Source organism: Zea mays, chromosome 2, assembly GCF_902167145.1.
Source record: "Zea mays cultivar B73 chromosome 2, Zm-B73-REFERENCE-NAM-5.0, whole genome shotgun sequence".
In the NCBI taxonomy this organism is placed as follows: domain Eukaryota; kingdom Viridiplantae; phylum Streptophyta; class Magnoliopsida; order Poales; family Poaceae; genus Zea; species Zea mays.
Genome location: NC_050097.1, coordinates 25,894,428 through 25,908,167, shown reverse-complemented (window position 1 = coordinate 25,908,167; position 13,740 = coordinate 25,894,428). Strand labels below are relative to the sequence as shown.

Genomic DNA, 13,740 nt, shown 5'->3' with positions numbered 1-13,740 from the left:
GTAAGGAGCGTGAGGTTCTACACTGAAACCGAACGGAGCTTGGCAGCTCCCATCTTGCGAGACGTGATGGACGTGTCCATCTTGCAAAACACATTGGAGATCCTCTTACAGGGATAACATTAAAAATGCCACAAGATTGAATAAGCTGAAGTAAACGCTCAACATCCACAAACACCTTAATCCTCCATCGTGTAGTGCACTTTAATATGCAAACACTCCCATCACTCACTCTGCCTGCAGTTCATAACCCCTCATGCAAACCCATCCCCTATCAAAGAATGTACTGAAGTCAAAAAGTCTCCTATGAATCATCATATGATTAGTTGTGGTTAGTTAAGAATACAGTATGAACTCAACACAAAAGAGATGGCATTGTGATCAACTGATCACCCCATAACTTCACAAATGTTCTCCCACAAACAAACATCTACGACAATACAATCTAGTACACGTTAGTTCCTCGTTTAGATACCTAGACTACAATCTTTAGAGATAAGACAATCCATTGCAAAACCCTGCAATCAACATAGGTACTTCTCCAACAGCGATGTCCTTCATTCATCATCTGCTAAAGCATCCTCATCATCACCTAGTAGCTTTATATCCTCATCATCGAGTGTGTTTCCTGGCTGAGAGTTTGACTCTTCTCTACCAAATCCTATGGATTGAAAGCTGAGAAACAACTATGAAATTAAAAACATCTATTAAAGCTTTTTTAAGCACATCACAAAGCATGGTGTACACATGATGTAGAGGATATATACTCACTCTTTAAATTTTGGAGAGTTTTCTCAGCATCTTGAGCTTGAGCTTCATCTCTTGTTTTTTTCAATGCCTATTCCATTTATTCATTATTAAATAGAACCTGGAACACAAAATAGATAAGGTGAATGTGAAATGATTAAGAAGAAATTTGGTACTATCACTTTATAAATCTAGGAGTAAAATGCACATGGAGATCTTAAACTTATCTTGGATTCTCACTTAGGACATAAGCTCTTAAAATGAGGATTTAGGTCGTTAAACCTATTAGGCGGTTCACTCCAAGAGAAAACCAGGTCCATATCGAGGACACTTAAAAAATTTGAAGGGCCTATAATCCTCGCTTTGAGAGTTTATGCACCTAGGTAAAAATCTAGGAAAATTAAGGATATTGAGTGGAAAACTTAAGGATATTGAGTGTGTTTTACTCTAAACCTAAAAATGCATAACTAAGCACCACATAATTTAAACCTATAGCAACTTTCAAGCCTTGTTACATCTGGAGCATCTGTAGACACTAAGGCTACATGCTTTTTGTCAAGTGTAAAATATTTTATCAATCACCAGAAAACAAACTTCTAGATAAGGATGTTGACGTGCACACAGACAGTATATGGTAACATAGCTCTTTCAATTCAACATGGATACAATTGTTGACAAAAGAATATACATTATGAATACCGGTAAGTCACAAATTTAATAATACTAACCTCTACAGGAAATAGCCTACTTTTCCCACTGCTTACAATAGATCTTAATTCCACCTGTACCAAGAAGAGTTTGGGATTACTTCAAGGCCAAATAAGAAAACAAATACAAGCTAAAACAACATGGAAGAATACCCTAGAGTCATGTAGCCGCCCAATTTGTTTGCAACACTGTGACATAAACTGAGGGGGTTATTGCTAGCAAGCCCCCATTTGGCTAGATATTCCTAACTCCTCCAGTACCTCGGATAGGCATTCCCTCGTCATCTAGACCAAAGATTCTAGTTAGTTACTTAAACCAGCAAGTACTAATTTCTATGATGTTGATTCCTATCTATGTAGTTGCTTATTCTTTTTCCGTTTCACAAAAAAATTTAGTTATTGGATACGGCTGGGAATTGTGACCCTCCATGCTCGGTTGATGAAGTTAGATCACAGTACTTTGAAGCTAACTACAAACCAAAAAATTACCATATAAAATCTTAAACTATCACTAGCACAGCCTTGACTGGAGCAGTATACGATATTTTTACTTGTTATTTACATGATTCCATCATTCAGTTCAATTAGCGGATGCAGCATACACATGACCTTCTATTTTGCTAGGGTACAACAAAAACATGTTAGTATTATTGTTAATGAAAACGTGGTTTAATTAGTTGCGCCAACAAACAAATTAATTTTATTTCTCCACAACTCTCTCTACTAAATAATGTTGATCGAAACTTTCTGTGTTTCAATCCATGGCGTTTCAGCTTTCGTTGCCCCTGATACTTTCTGATTCTTCTGGGTGATCAACAAGATATTCTGACCTTGTCCTACACACTTTAACCATACTCTACGATGTGCTTCCCAAGGTGGACATGTTGACTCTATTGTTAGCTTTTAATCTTAACCATCATTCTTGATTTATATAGAGTTGGCAATATTCTTCGGATATGACATGATGGTGGCATGTATGTATTGCACGGTGCATGCTGCATAATTTGTTTCACATGGGAACATCCAATTTGTGTTCAGTTCAACATCTCTATTATATTCTTAGTTATTGCCAAAAAAATTAAAGTACCAAAAAATTGGGGATAACTATTACCTTTCTCAAATATCCCACCAGTTTCATCAACTACCAGCATGCAATCTGTCACCGCTCCATGTACGCCAGCAAGCCACCTCAGGTTCATACTCATGTGCTCTTGATAGCCTTAACTATGACATCAACAATTTCCTTCTTCCTAATGATGGCCGTTAAACAACCATACTCAGTCAGCACAATGATCGCACAGAAGTTATCACTAAGGCTACCTATAGAAAAAGGACCAGAAGCATCTCAAAATGTTTAGCCCTAAAAGCCAAGATGCATTCAGGAACACCTTCTCTTACAAATCAAAATGATATCTGCTAAGTAAAAGTATATTATCATTTGAAGCAACCATTGGACATAGGCTATGTTTGACTAACAAAGCAATACATATAAATTACCTGTAAAACAATACAGACCATGGATTCTTCCTAGAGAGAGGTTAAAGAATAGAACAGTGGACTCACACTCATTTAGTATAGTATGTGAAATACTATCAGTCTAATAGAAGAAAAGTTCGCAACTGATGCTCCATATTATTTTAGGGTGCAAGCATAAAAGGATCCATATTTATATTAGGTTTATGGAGATAGCCAAATGCCATGTGCATTTCTACCTATTAGAATTAACTAATGAGTTATTATGTCGAACCTTGACAAACCCATAACATGGGGCACCTAATTCAAGTTTAAATGAGGAGTAACATGTGGCTTTGATAATAAGAGCACGTCCCTGTGAATACCAGACAACCGCAAGTGATCCTGATCTTCAAGATAAGAGCCATCACTCCATCTCATAACTTGAACAGCAAGAACATTTTCCTTGTCCGAATCACAAGGATTGCAACAATTGGTAATTTCAAACTCACAAGGAAGCCTGCTTACCTGGCTGCATTGATACATTAAGTATCTCTCAATCAAATAAACAATTCATTACAAATCTATAATTACTAAAATAGAAACAGATAGAGCACCATAAGAACTATTGTCTCCAAAGTGTCCTAAAATATTACATTGCCCTTGGTAGCGGCATTGCTGCATTGAAATTTTGGGACTGGCCATGAGGCAGACAGTCCGGTCGCAAGTTAATAGAACAAGCTTGGTTCTCGCGGTGCATCCACACTCCATAGTGGATGCTTTTAGGTATTCTCCGCTAGTTACAGTGGGTGCAATTTGAGTGTAAATTATATATAGTGAAAATAGAAAGTTAAGTTTGTTATGTTAAGTATAAACGAGATAAATTATAGTAAAGAAGTTAAGAAGCAATTCCGAAATAAATTACCTTGTGCATACTCCTGCCCAAATACCCTATCAGCATCGAACTCTTTCTTGATCCCGACTGACTTGACCGTGATCCTCTCTTGCTCGACGGTAACTGGTGACTCGGTGTTCAAGAGCGGCCAGACCCGGCAGAAGACCCCGACACTTCCTAGATGTTGCCCAAGCTCTACAGCTCAGACCGGTGGGAATCAAAATCCAAGCGCTTTCACGTAACTGCTGGTGTCATGGACTGAAGGTTGTACCTTTCAGGTTAATTAGCTTGTCGGGCGCTTCCCACCGTCTCCTGTCAACATGTCGCTGTCGCGCTCTCCCACTCAAAATCTCCTCTAAAACAAACGTGGGATTGAGATAGTTCTGTCAGGTGTCATTGTAAGGTTCACCATCACTCAAACAGGTGACTAACAACATGTAAAAAATAGTAGACATGTCTGGCATAACAGTCTAGTTTACCATTCTTATCAAGATTGTTTGCACCTGTGCATCCTCCATATGAAGCAACTATTTGCACTAATCAAACAATAAAAATATTGGTAAGCAAGGTTATCAAGTCATCCCCTAGTTGGGATTATCTGTGTAATGGCAATCAGTAGTATTTTAACAAAACATCATTGCAAAATGATATTTATGCAAGGAAATAACCAAAAAAGAATGATCTTACAATACTTGAATGCATCCAACTCCAGGGCATGCCAAGCAAAAACTCGAGCTGGTGGTGGATCAAATCCACGTATCCTGAAAAGCATGGACAAATAATGTCACCCTGTGTTCAAAGTGAGAAACTCAAATAAACAAGGTCCAAGAAATAGAGGAAATATTCCAGAGAATAGGACCAAAACAGTAGTGCCATCAGAATAGGACCAAAAGCGAGCTAAATCATTTGCACATGTACCTAACGTTTGATGTAATATTAATTTCTGTCAATAATTCACGAATTCTTTGTTTTGACTCAGTGCAAGTTTTTTAATTGCAATTTGAGTGCCATATTTCGGGTTTCCCCAAGTGAGGAACATGTTGTGTTAGCCATTACTACAATATTGATGTTATTTAGTCTTTATCTAGAACTGATCTAAAGATCAAAACAAGGACAGAAGCAAGCAGGTGAGTATTACTGCATTAATTATCAAATGTCAAACAAATTGATTGAGAAATCGGTTTCATAGCGGAGTGTGCAAAAATGATCGTTTTAGCAGTACTCTGATGTCACTGCATAATAAAGGCTTACAACAATCACTTTAAAGCCGCTAATGAAAAAGATATGCTACAAATAAGACAGTTTTGTTTTGATCCCTAGCAAACATAGAACAAATCTTGCAAGGTCACCATAAAGCATTCCACCAAACTACTCACACATTATTAAAAAGAAATGTGAAGTGGAATCCATCAGACTACAGATTGGGGATCGAATAAAGGACCTCCTTCACCATCAGATAAGACTACAAATTGGGGATCCATAGAACAAATTGTTTTCTTTTGCACTCAACTCGGTTCTTCCAGGCAACAGATTCATATCCATACAGGAGACCACTGTGGCAGAACAAATTGTTTTCTTTTCCACTCAACTCTGTTCTTCTAGGCAACAGATTCATATCTGCTGCCCCTGCCGAAGAAGATCCAGCTTATCCAGCGATAGAGACGAACCGGCCTACAAAGAATAAATTGGGCATACTCTGTTCTTCCAGGCAAACTGGGCTAAAAAAGAACCAGCCTACAAAGAATAAATCGGGCTCCAAAATAATCAGCCTAGCCTACAAGGAACAAACTATTAATGATGGCGAGGGGCTAGGACCGATGTGTCCTCCCCCTTGGCCTATCATGCCATGAGATGGCGAGGGGCCAAGACCCAACGCGCAATAGTGGATGCAGAGATGGGACCACCTCGGCGATGGCGGGGCGTCGAGGTAGAGTGCGGCCATCGCGTCAGGCTTGGTGGCGAAGGATCCGAGTGAGCAGGAAGGGAAGGTGTCTCCTTTTTCTAGGGGGTGCTTACTGCATGGCTGGGCGAGGCGGCACAGTGGTAGCGGAGAAGACGGACAGATCCTCGACGGTGGGCTTCTCCTCAAGGTCTTCTGTTGCTCGTGCTCGTCCTCTGATGGCAGCGGTGCACCTCGCCGGCGGTGGGGAAGGGAGGCGTAGTGCAGGGAGGCGGGGTGTGGCCATTGCGTTGAGCTTGGTGGCGCGCTCGAAGGATCCGAGTGAGTGGGAGAAGGAGGGATGGATGCCTCACGATAGAGGATGGGGCACAGAGGATTGCAGTGCGCGCTAGATGCTGGGAGGGGGCGGAGGCACAGCGGGGTAAGGGGATTGGCGCGTGGGAGGAGGTTCGCGAGAATCACATTCAATGCGATGGCCGCCTAGGAGGAGGTTCGCGAGCTCGGCCAAAGCCTGTACGAAGGCAAATTGGTCGAGGAAGAAGGCGCTCCTGGAGGTGAGGCTGCACCTGCGAAGGGCGACGGCGGCACCACTCTTCGCCGCGTGTACAAGCCGAGTAGGACTGGGGCGGACGGACATGGCCGCCGTTGCGGCTCGTGCGGTGAAGCTGTGTGAATCATCTAGGCCCCTTTGGTAATGTTTTGGTAATTAATGACAACTACTTGTGGACTAACGATTCTTGGAGAAATAAGAATGCAGGGTTGGACCACATAGAACAGGAAATGTTGAAGAGTCATACGCATTGGTTGTGGATCAGATGAAGGCAAAGGTATAATATAGGTTTTACTTTTGCCGGTCTTGAGGAGTTTAGAGAAGATACCTAACCGGATTAGTAGGCTAGATAGCCGTACTATTAAGAGGGGTCAATGACTTTGATCTGTGTAAAACTTAGTGCCTCATAGAGCATCAAGTAGTTGCATTTGCATAAGGACTAACAGCGCTTCTCATTTCGTGAGTTAAAAGTTCATTCAAAAGCTTGTTTGAAATTTGAGAAGTCTTGGTCGCGCGGACTGTCCGGCCCTTGGGGGCGGACCGTCCGCGATCCTCCAGAGGATCCGGGGTTTGACCATTTGTGTTGACTCTGTGTTCTATTGCACTACGGACCGTCCGGGCCTTAGGGCCGGACCGTCCGCAGTCCTGACCAGAGGAAGGTAGCTTCGGGTTAGTCCCTGAATTATAGGCGGACAGTCCGCCTGTGAGGCGCGGACGGTCCGCATGTGTCTAACTCGTTTTTGGACAGGGACTGTGTGTTTTTATAGATTTGTACTACGGACGGTCCGGGGGACCAGTCCGGACAGTACTGTCTCAGGTCGCGGACGGTCCGGGATTTATAGCCGGACGGTCCGCGTGTGTTAACTCCGTTTGTTCCGAGGCTCGGGTGTTTGAAATTGCCAGGTCGCGGACGGTCCGGCCTTGAAGGGCGGACTGTCCGGACCCACCTTTTGAGTCTGCTCTGACATGTTTCAACGGTCATTATAGCCGTTATGGTGTACGGCGGACCGTCCGGCCCTAGGGCGCGGACGGTTCGCGTGTACGCAGAACTGCCCCCTTTTGCACATAACGGTTGGTTTTAGATGGGGGACTATAAATAGAAGGGTAGCTCGTGTGTGAGACCTCTCTTGACCATTCCTTGCACACATTGAGCTCATTTGTGATCCTCCAACTCACTCTCTCACACTCTTTGCTTGAGATTGCATTCTAGTGAGAGATTGAGGGTTCCTAGTGCATTTGCATCATTCGGTGATTCTTGAGGCACTAGGTGGTACACTGAGCAAGCGTCGTTGGCTTGTTACTCTTGGAGGTTGCCGCCTCCTAGACGGCTCGGGTGATTGTCTCCGTCGAGCTCTCCAAGAAGATTGTGGAGAAGCCGCGGTGTTGATTGTGAGGGGTTCGCGCCTACCTCGCCGGAGCGGCAAAGGTGACATTAGTGGAATCGAGGTATTGAGTGATTTCTTGTCCACTTGGCTCAAAGATCAAGTTGTGTCTTGATAGAGGAGCAAGTGAGAGCTTGAAGTCCACCTCAACGTGGATTAGGGGTGATCGGCAAATCACCGATACCACGGGATAAATTTCGGTGTCTATTCCTTCTAGCATTACTTATTGCCTTGTAATTGATTAGTGTTTTGCTTATTGTTCTTCAAGTATTCAATCTCCGTAGTTTTCTTTCATACATTGTTTACTTATTGACACTAGTAAATTTATTCCTCTTGTTGTATTGATTAAATTTACTTGGTATTGTTGTTTTTAGTCAAAACCGTCTATTCACCCCCCCTCTAGCCAGTGTCCTAGATCCTACAAGTGGTATCAGAGCCGAGGACTCCATTGTTTGTGGATCTAATCATCCCGGAGTGGGACAAAATGGCTAGTAATAACAATGTGCACATTGGGAAGCCACCGCACTTTGATGGAAACAATTATGATTATTGGAAAATAAGAATGTCAATGCATCTTAGAGCAATGGGTGGAAAAATTTGGCCAATTGTTAGAGATGGATTTGTTGTATTGAAGGAAGATGAACCATCCGTTAGTGATAATGAGAATATCCTCACAAATGATCAAGCCATGAATGTATTTTATGATGCTCTTGATATAAATGAGTTCAATCGTATCAAGAATCTCACAACCGCTCATGAGATTTGGGTAAAACTAATGGAAATTCATGAAGGAACTACAATTGTGAAGAGTGCCAAACTATATGTGTGCAAAGGGAAGTTTGAGCAATTTATTATGAAAGAAGATGAGAGTGTATCCGATATGTTCAATCGGTTGAATGAGATAGTAAATGAACTCAAAGGACTTGGTTTTAATGTACCGGATGTGGATTTCACACACAAGTTCTTTAGATCACTTTCGGAGAAATATGAGACTATTGTGACAATGCTAGTAAGGAGTGATCTATCTACAACCTCTCCAGCCGAAGTATTGGGAGAAATTCTCACTCAAGATATATTTAAGAAGTCACAAGCCGATGCTTTAAGTTTGGCAAAGAAGGTGAAAAATGAATCTATTGCTCTCAAAGCCAAGGCCTCAAAGGCAATTGAAAAGGAGGATAGCAATGATGAAGAAAATGAAAGTGAAAGTGATGGTGACATGGCTTTATTTGTAAGGAAATTCAATAAATTCATGAAGATGAAAAGAGGTCAACCTAGAAGAGGTCAAACATCTAGAAGAAATGCTTTCAATGATAGAAAATGTTTTGAGTGTGGGGAACCCGGTCACATTGCCATGAATTGTCCAAGCAAGAAGAAGAAGGGCAAAGATGAAAGTGACAAGAAGAAAAAGAAATACTATAACAAGAAGAAAGATGGCAAAGCCTACTTAGTTGAATGGGACTCGGATGATAGCTCGGATGATGATGATGATGACACCTCATCCAAGCTTAATGCCGGAATTGCCATCAAGGAAGCTCCCTCACTCTTCTCATCCCCCCATTGCCTCATGGCAAAGGGAGATGCTAAGGTAAAAATCATCACCGATTTAAATGATATAAATGATGATGATGATATCGATGATGTTGATGATGATGGCTATTCATATGATGATCTTGTTAGAATGTTAGGTGAGGCCGATGACTACATGCACAAAGAAAAAGAAAAATTTAAGGCCTTGAAGGAATTGTATAAAAACCTCCAAGTGTCTTTTGAGGAGCTCAAGACCTCTCACAATGACCTCAAAGAAAATTGTGAGAAGCTTGCGGATGCTCAAAAATCATCTATTGTGCATGAAGTTGAGGTGGTCACTAAGGATGTTGGAGTCACTTGTGACTTACTTGATAGTCTTACAAGTGAACCACTACCTACTAACTCTATTTGTGATAAATGCAAAATTTCTCTCAATGATAATATTGCTCTTGATGAATCAAAAATTATTGTTGAGAATGAAGTGTTAGTGGATAGAATAAATATTCTAACTCATGACCTAGAAAAGGCATATGGTGGTAAGAAGAAATTGGATTTCATATTGGGAAGTCAACGATGCTCTCTTAACCGTGAAGGTCTTGGATATGTTCCCAAGAAAGGAAAGAATGCTTTTGTAAAGCAAAAGACATTGTTTGTGAAAGAATGTGACAAAGTGTGTCACAAGTGTCACAAAAAGGGACATGTTAAGAAAAATTGTCCCATGTTCAAACATGTATCCTCCACTTGTTTTGAGCATTGTTATGTTCTTTCTCACAATGCAAAAGGTGTTCATGCTAAATTTGTTGGTACTTCAATTGTTGGAAACAAAAAGAAAGCTATTTGGGTGCCAAAGACCTTGGTCACTAACATCCAAGGACCCAAGCAAGTTTGGGTACCTAAAAAAGATTGATTTCCTTTTGTAGGTAAACTACAAGGCGGGAGGGAATCATTGGGTGTTGGATAGTGGATGTACTCAACACATGACCGGGGATATGAAGATGTTTACCCAAATGAGTGAGGAAGATTGCTCAAATTATGATAGTATCACATTTGGAGATAATCGTAAAGGAAAGGTTAAAGGTTTGGGTAAAATTGCTATTTCAAATGATCATTCTATATCAAATGTGCTATTGGTTGAGTCTTTGAATTTTAATTTACTTTCCGTAGCTCAATTATGTGATTTAGGATTTTGTTGCAATTTCACGGTTGAAGATGTTATTATCTCTAGTGTTGATGGTAGCAATCTTAAATTTAAAGGTTTTAGACACGAAAATCTTTATCTTGTTGATTTCTCATCTAATGAGGCAAAGCTCACAACTTGCTTATTTTCAAAAGCTTCACTAGGTTGGTTATGGCATAGAAGACTTGGTCATGTTGGGATGAAGCAACTCAATCGGTTAACCAAGCATGACTTAGTTCGAGGCTTAAAAGATGTGAAGTTTGAAAAGAACAAATTGTGTAGCTCTTGTCAAGCCGGTAAGCAAGTGGCAAATACTCATCCAAATAAAAGTCAAATGTCCACTCATCGACCTTTGGAATTACTTCACATGGATTTATTTGGGCCCACATCTTTTGTAAGTATTGGTGGTAATTCTTATTGTCTTGTGATTGTGGATGACTATTCAAGATTTACTTGGGTTTATTTTCTACGAGACAAATCCAATGTGTTTGAAACATTCAAGTCATTTGCTATATTGGCTCAAAATCAATTTGATTTCGACATCAAAAAGGTTAGAAGTGATAATGGGTCGGAATTCAAAAATGCAAGGATTGATCAATATTGTGATGACAAGGGTATCAAACATGAATTCTCTTCCAAATATACCCCGGAACAAAACGGTATTGTTGAAAGAAAGAATAGAACTCTTATTGATATGGCAAGGTCTATGTTAGCGGAATATAATATATCGGATTCTTATTGGGTCGAGGCAATAAATACCGCTTGTCATTCATCAAATAGACTATATTGTCACAAGCTCTTGAAGAAAACTCCATATGAATTGCTCATTGGTAGAAAGCCAAATATCTCATATTTTAGGGTATTTGGTTGCAAATGTTATATTTTGAGAAAGGGAAGCCAGCTTTCTAAATTTGAGAAGAAATGTGATCAGGGCTTTCTTCTTGGATATTCATCAAATAGTAAGGCTTATAGAGTCTTCAACAAAACTCATGGTATTATTGAGGAAGCATATGATGTTGAATTCGATGAAACAAATGGGTCTCAAGATGAGAGTGATAATCTCGATGATGTTGGGGGAACTCAATTGATAAATGCAATGAAAACGATGGCCATTGGTGAAATAAAACCAAAGGAAGATGATGATGAAGATAGTGTGGTTGTCATTCCTTCATCCTCAACTATAAATGAGGAAGATCACCAAAGCCAACAACTCAATGAAACCATGGATACTCATGATCAAGGTACTTCAAGACCTTCGATTCCTCCTAATGCTTCAACAAGCAATTATCAAACGGTATCAAGAATTCATCATTCCATTGTGAAGGATCACCCGGTTGACCAAATTGTGGGTGATATTAGTAAGGGTGTTCAAACTCGCTCTCGCATAGCTTCATTTTGTGAACATTTCTCTTTTGTATCTTGTATGGAACCTAACCGTGTAGATGAAGCTCTACTTGATGTTGATTGGGTGAATGCAATGCATGAAGAATTAAATATTTTTGCTCGAAATGAAGTTTGGGAGCTTGTTGAGAGACCAAAGAACCACAATGTTATTGGTACAAAATGGGTGTTTCGCAATAAGCACAATGAAGATGGTGTGGTAGTAAGAAACAAGGCAAGATTAGTTGCACAAGGATATACTCAAATTGAGGGATTGGATTTTGGGGAGACATTTGCTCCCGTAGCAAGATTAGAAGCAATCCGGATTCTACTTGCTTATGCTTGTGCACACAATATCAAGCTCTACCAAATGGATGTAAAGAGTGCCTTCCTAAATGGTAAGATTAGTGAACTAGTGTATGTTGAACAACCTCCCGGTTTTGAGGACCCCAAAAGACCTAACCATGTGTTCAAGCTTTCTAAAGCTCTCTATGGGCTTAAGCAAGCTCCACGCGCTTGGTATGAAAGGCTTAGGGATTTCTTGCTTTCCAAAGACTTCAAAATTGGGAAGGTTGACACTACTCTATTCACTAAAAGAATTGGCAAAGATTTATTTGTTTGTCAAATCTACGTTGATGATATCATTTTTAGATCTACTAATGAATTATTTTGTGAGGAGTTCGGAAGAATGATGTCAAAAGAATTTGAAATGTCTATGATAGGAGAATTGAGCTTCTTTCTTGGCCTTCAAATCAAACAATTGAAAGATGGAATTTTTATAAGTCAATCAAAATATTTGAAGGACATGCTCAAGAAGTTTGGTTTAGAAAATGCTAAGCCTATCAAGACTCCAATGGCAACAAATGGTCATCTAGACTTAGATGAAGGAGGTACTATAGTTGATCAAAAACTTTATCGTTCAATAATTGGTAGTTTGCTTTATATTACCGCATCTAGGCCCGATGTTATGTTTAGTGTATGCATGTGTGCTCGATTTCAAGCTTCTCCTAGAGAGATTCACTTGAAGGCCGCTAAAAGAATTCTAAGATATTTGAAGTATACTCCCAATATTGGTCTATGGTATCCCAAAGGTGCTCAATTTGAATTAATTGGATATTCGGATTCGGACTATGCGGGGTGCAAAGTTGATAGAAAAAGCACCTCCGGTTGTTGTCAATTTCTTGGTAGATCTCTTGTTTCGTGGTCTTCTAAGAAACAAAATTCGGTTGCTCTATCTACCGCCGAGGCGGAATATATATCGGCCGGAAATTGTTGTGCTCAACTATTATGGATGAAACAAACCTTATTGGACTATGGAATTATTTTCAAGAATGTGCCTCTCATGTGTGATAATGAGAGTGCGGTAAAATTGGCTACCAATCCGGTCCAACACTCAAGAACCAAGCATATTGATATACGACATCACTTCTTAAGGGATCATGTTGGCAAGGGAGATATCTCTGTTTATTCCATTGGCACGGATGATCAATTAGCAGACATTTTTACAAAACCTTTGGATGAAACAAGATTTTGTTCTCTAAGAAGTGAAATGAATGTGATCGATATCTCAAATGTGGCTTGAAGTTGATCACACATGTGTCGTCTTGCATCTCGGGTCTAATGGTTTTGGTGGTCTCCGCAAGAAACTTGCAGGTCGCTTTAAATCCAAGCGCCCTCGTGGCAATGATGATGACTATACACCGACCACTGATTCAGAGGCCCAATCCTCAGCTGGGGGCACTGAATCCATGGATGCTAAAGATTTTCTTCATGTTCACCCTGATTATCCCATTGATATCCAAGGATGGACTTACCCCAAGCGGAGATTTTCTATGGCTGAGTACTGCTCTAGATGGACTGTGAACCAGTATGCTCTGCCATCTGATACAAATATCCAGTTTTTCCACACTCAGCTGCAGTTTGATGTCTTTTGGGGCACCCTGGTGGATACCAATTTTCATAAGCATCAGGTGATCGATTGGTCCTTCTTGCTCAGTCAATCAGTCATGGAGGGTCTCATCCCCAA

The 13,740-nt window shown here is 40.5% G+C and overlaps 1 pseudogene; it reads right to left on the bottom strand.

Moving 5' to 3' along the window:
• Nucleotides 1-2,652: 2,652 nt before the first annotated feature.
• On the bottom strand, nt 2,653-6,335 carry LOC109944136 (uncharacterized; annotated as a pseudogene).
• Nucleotides 6,336-13,740: the final 7,405 nt, after the last annotated feature.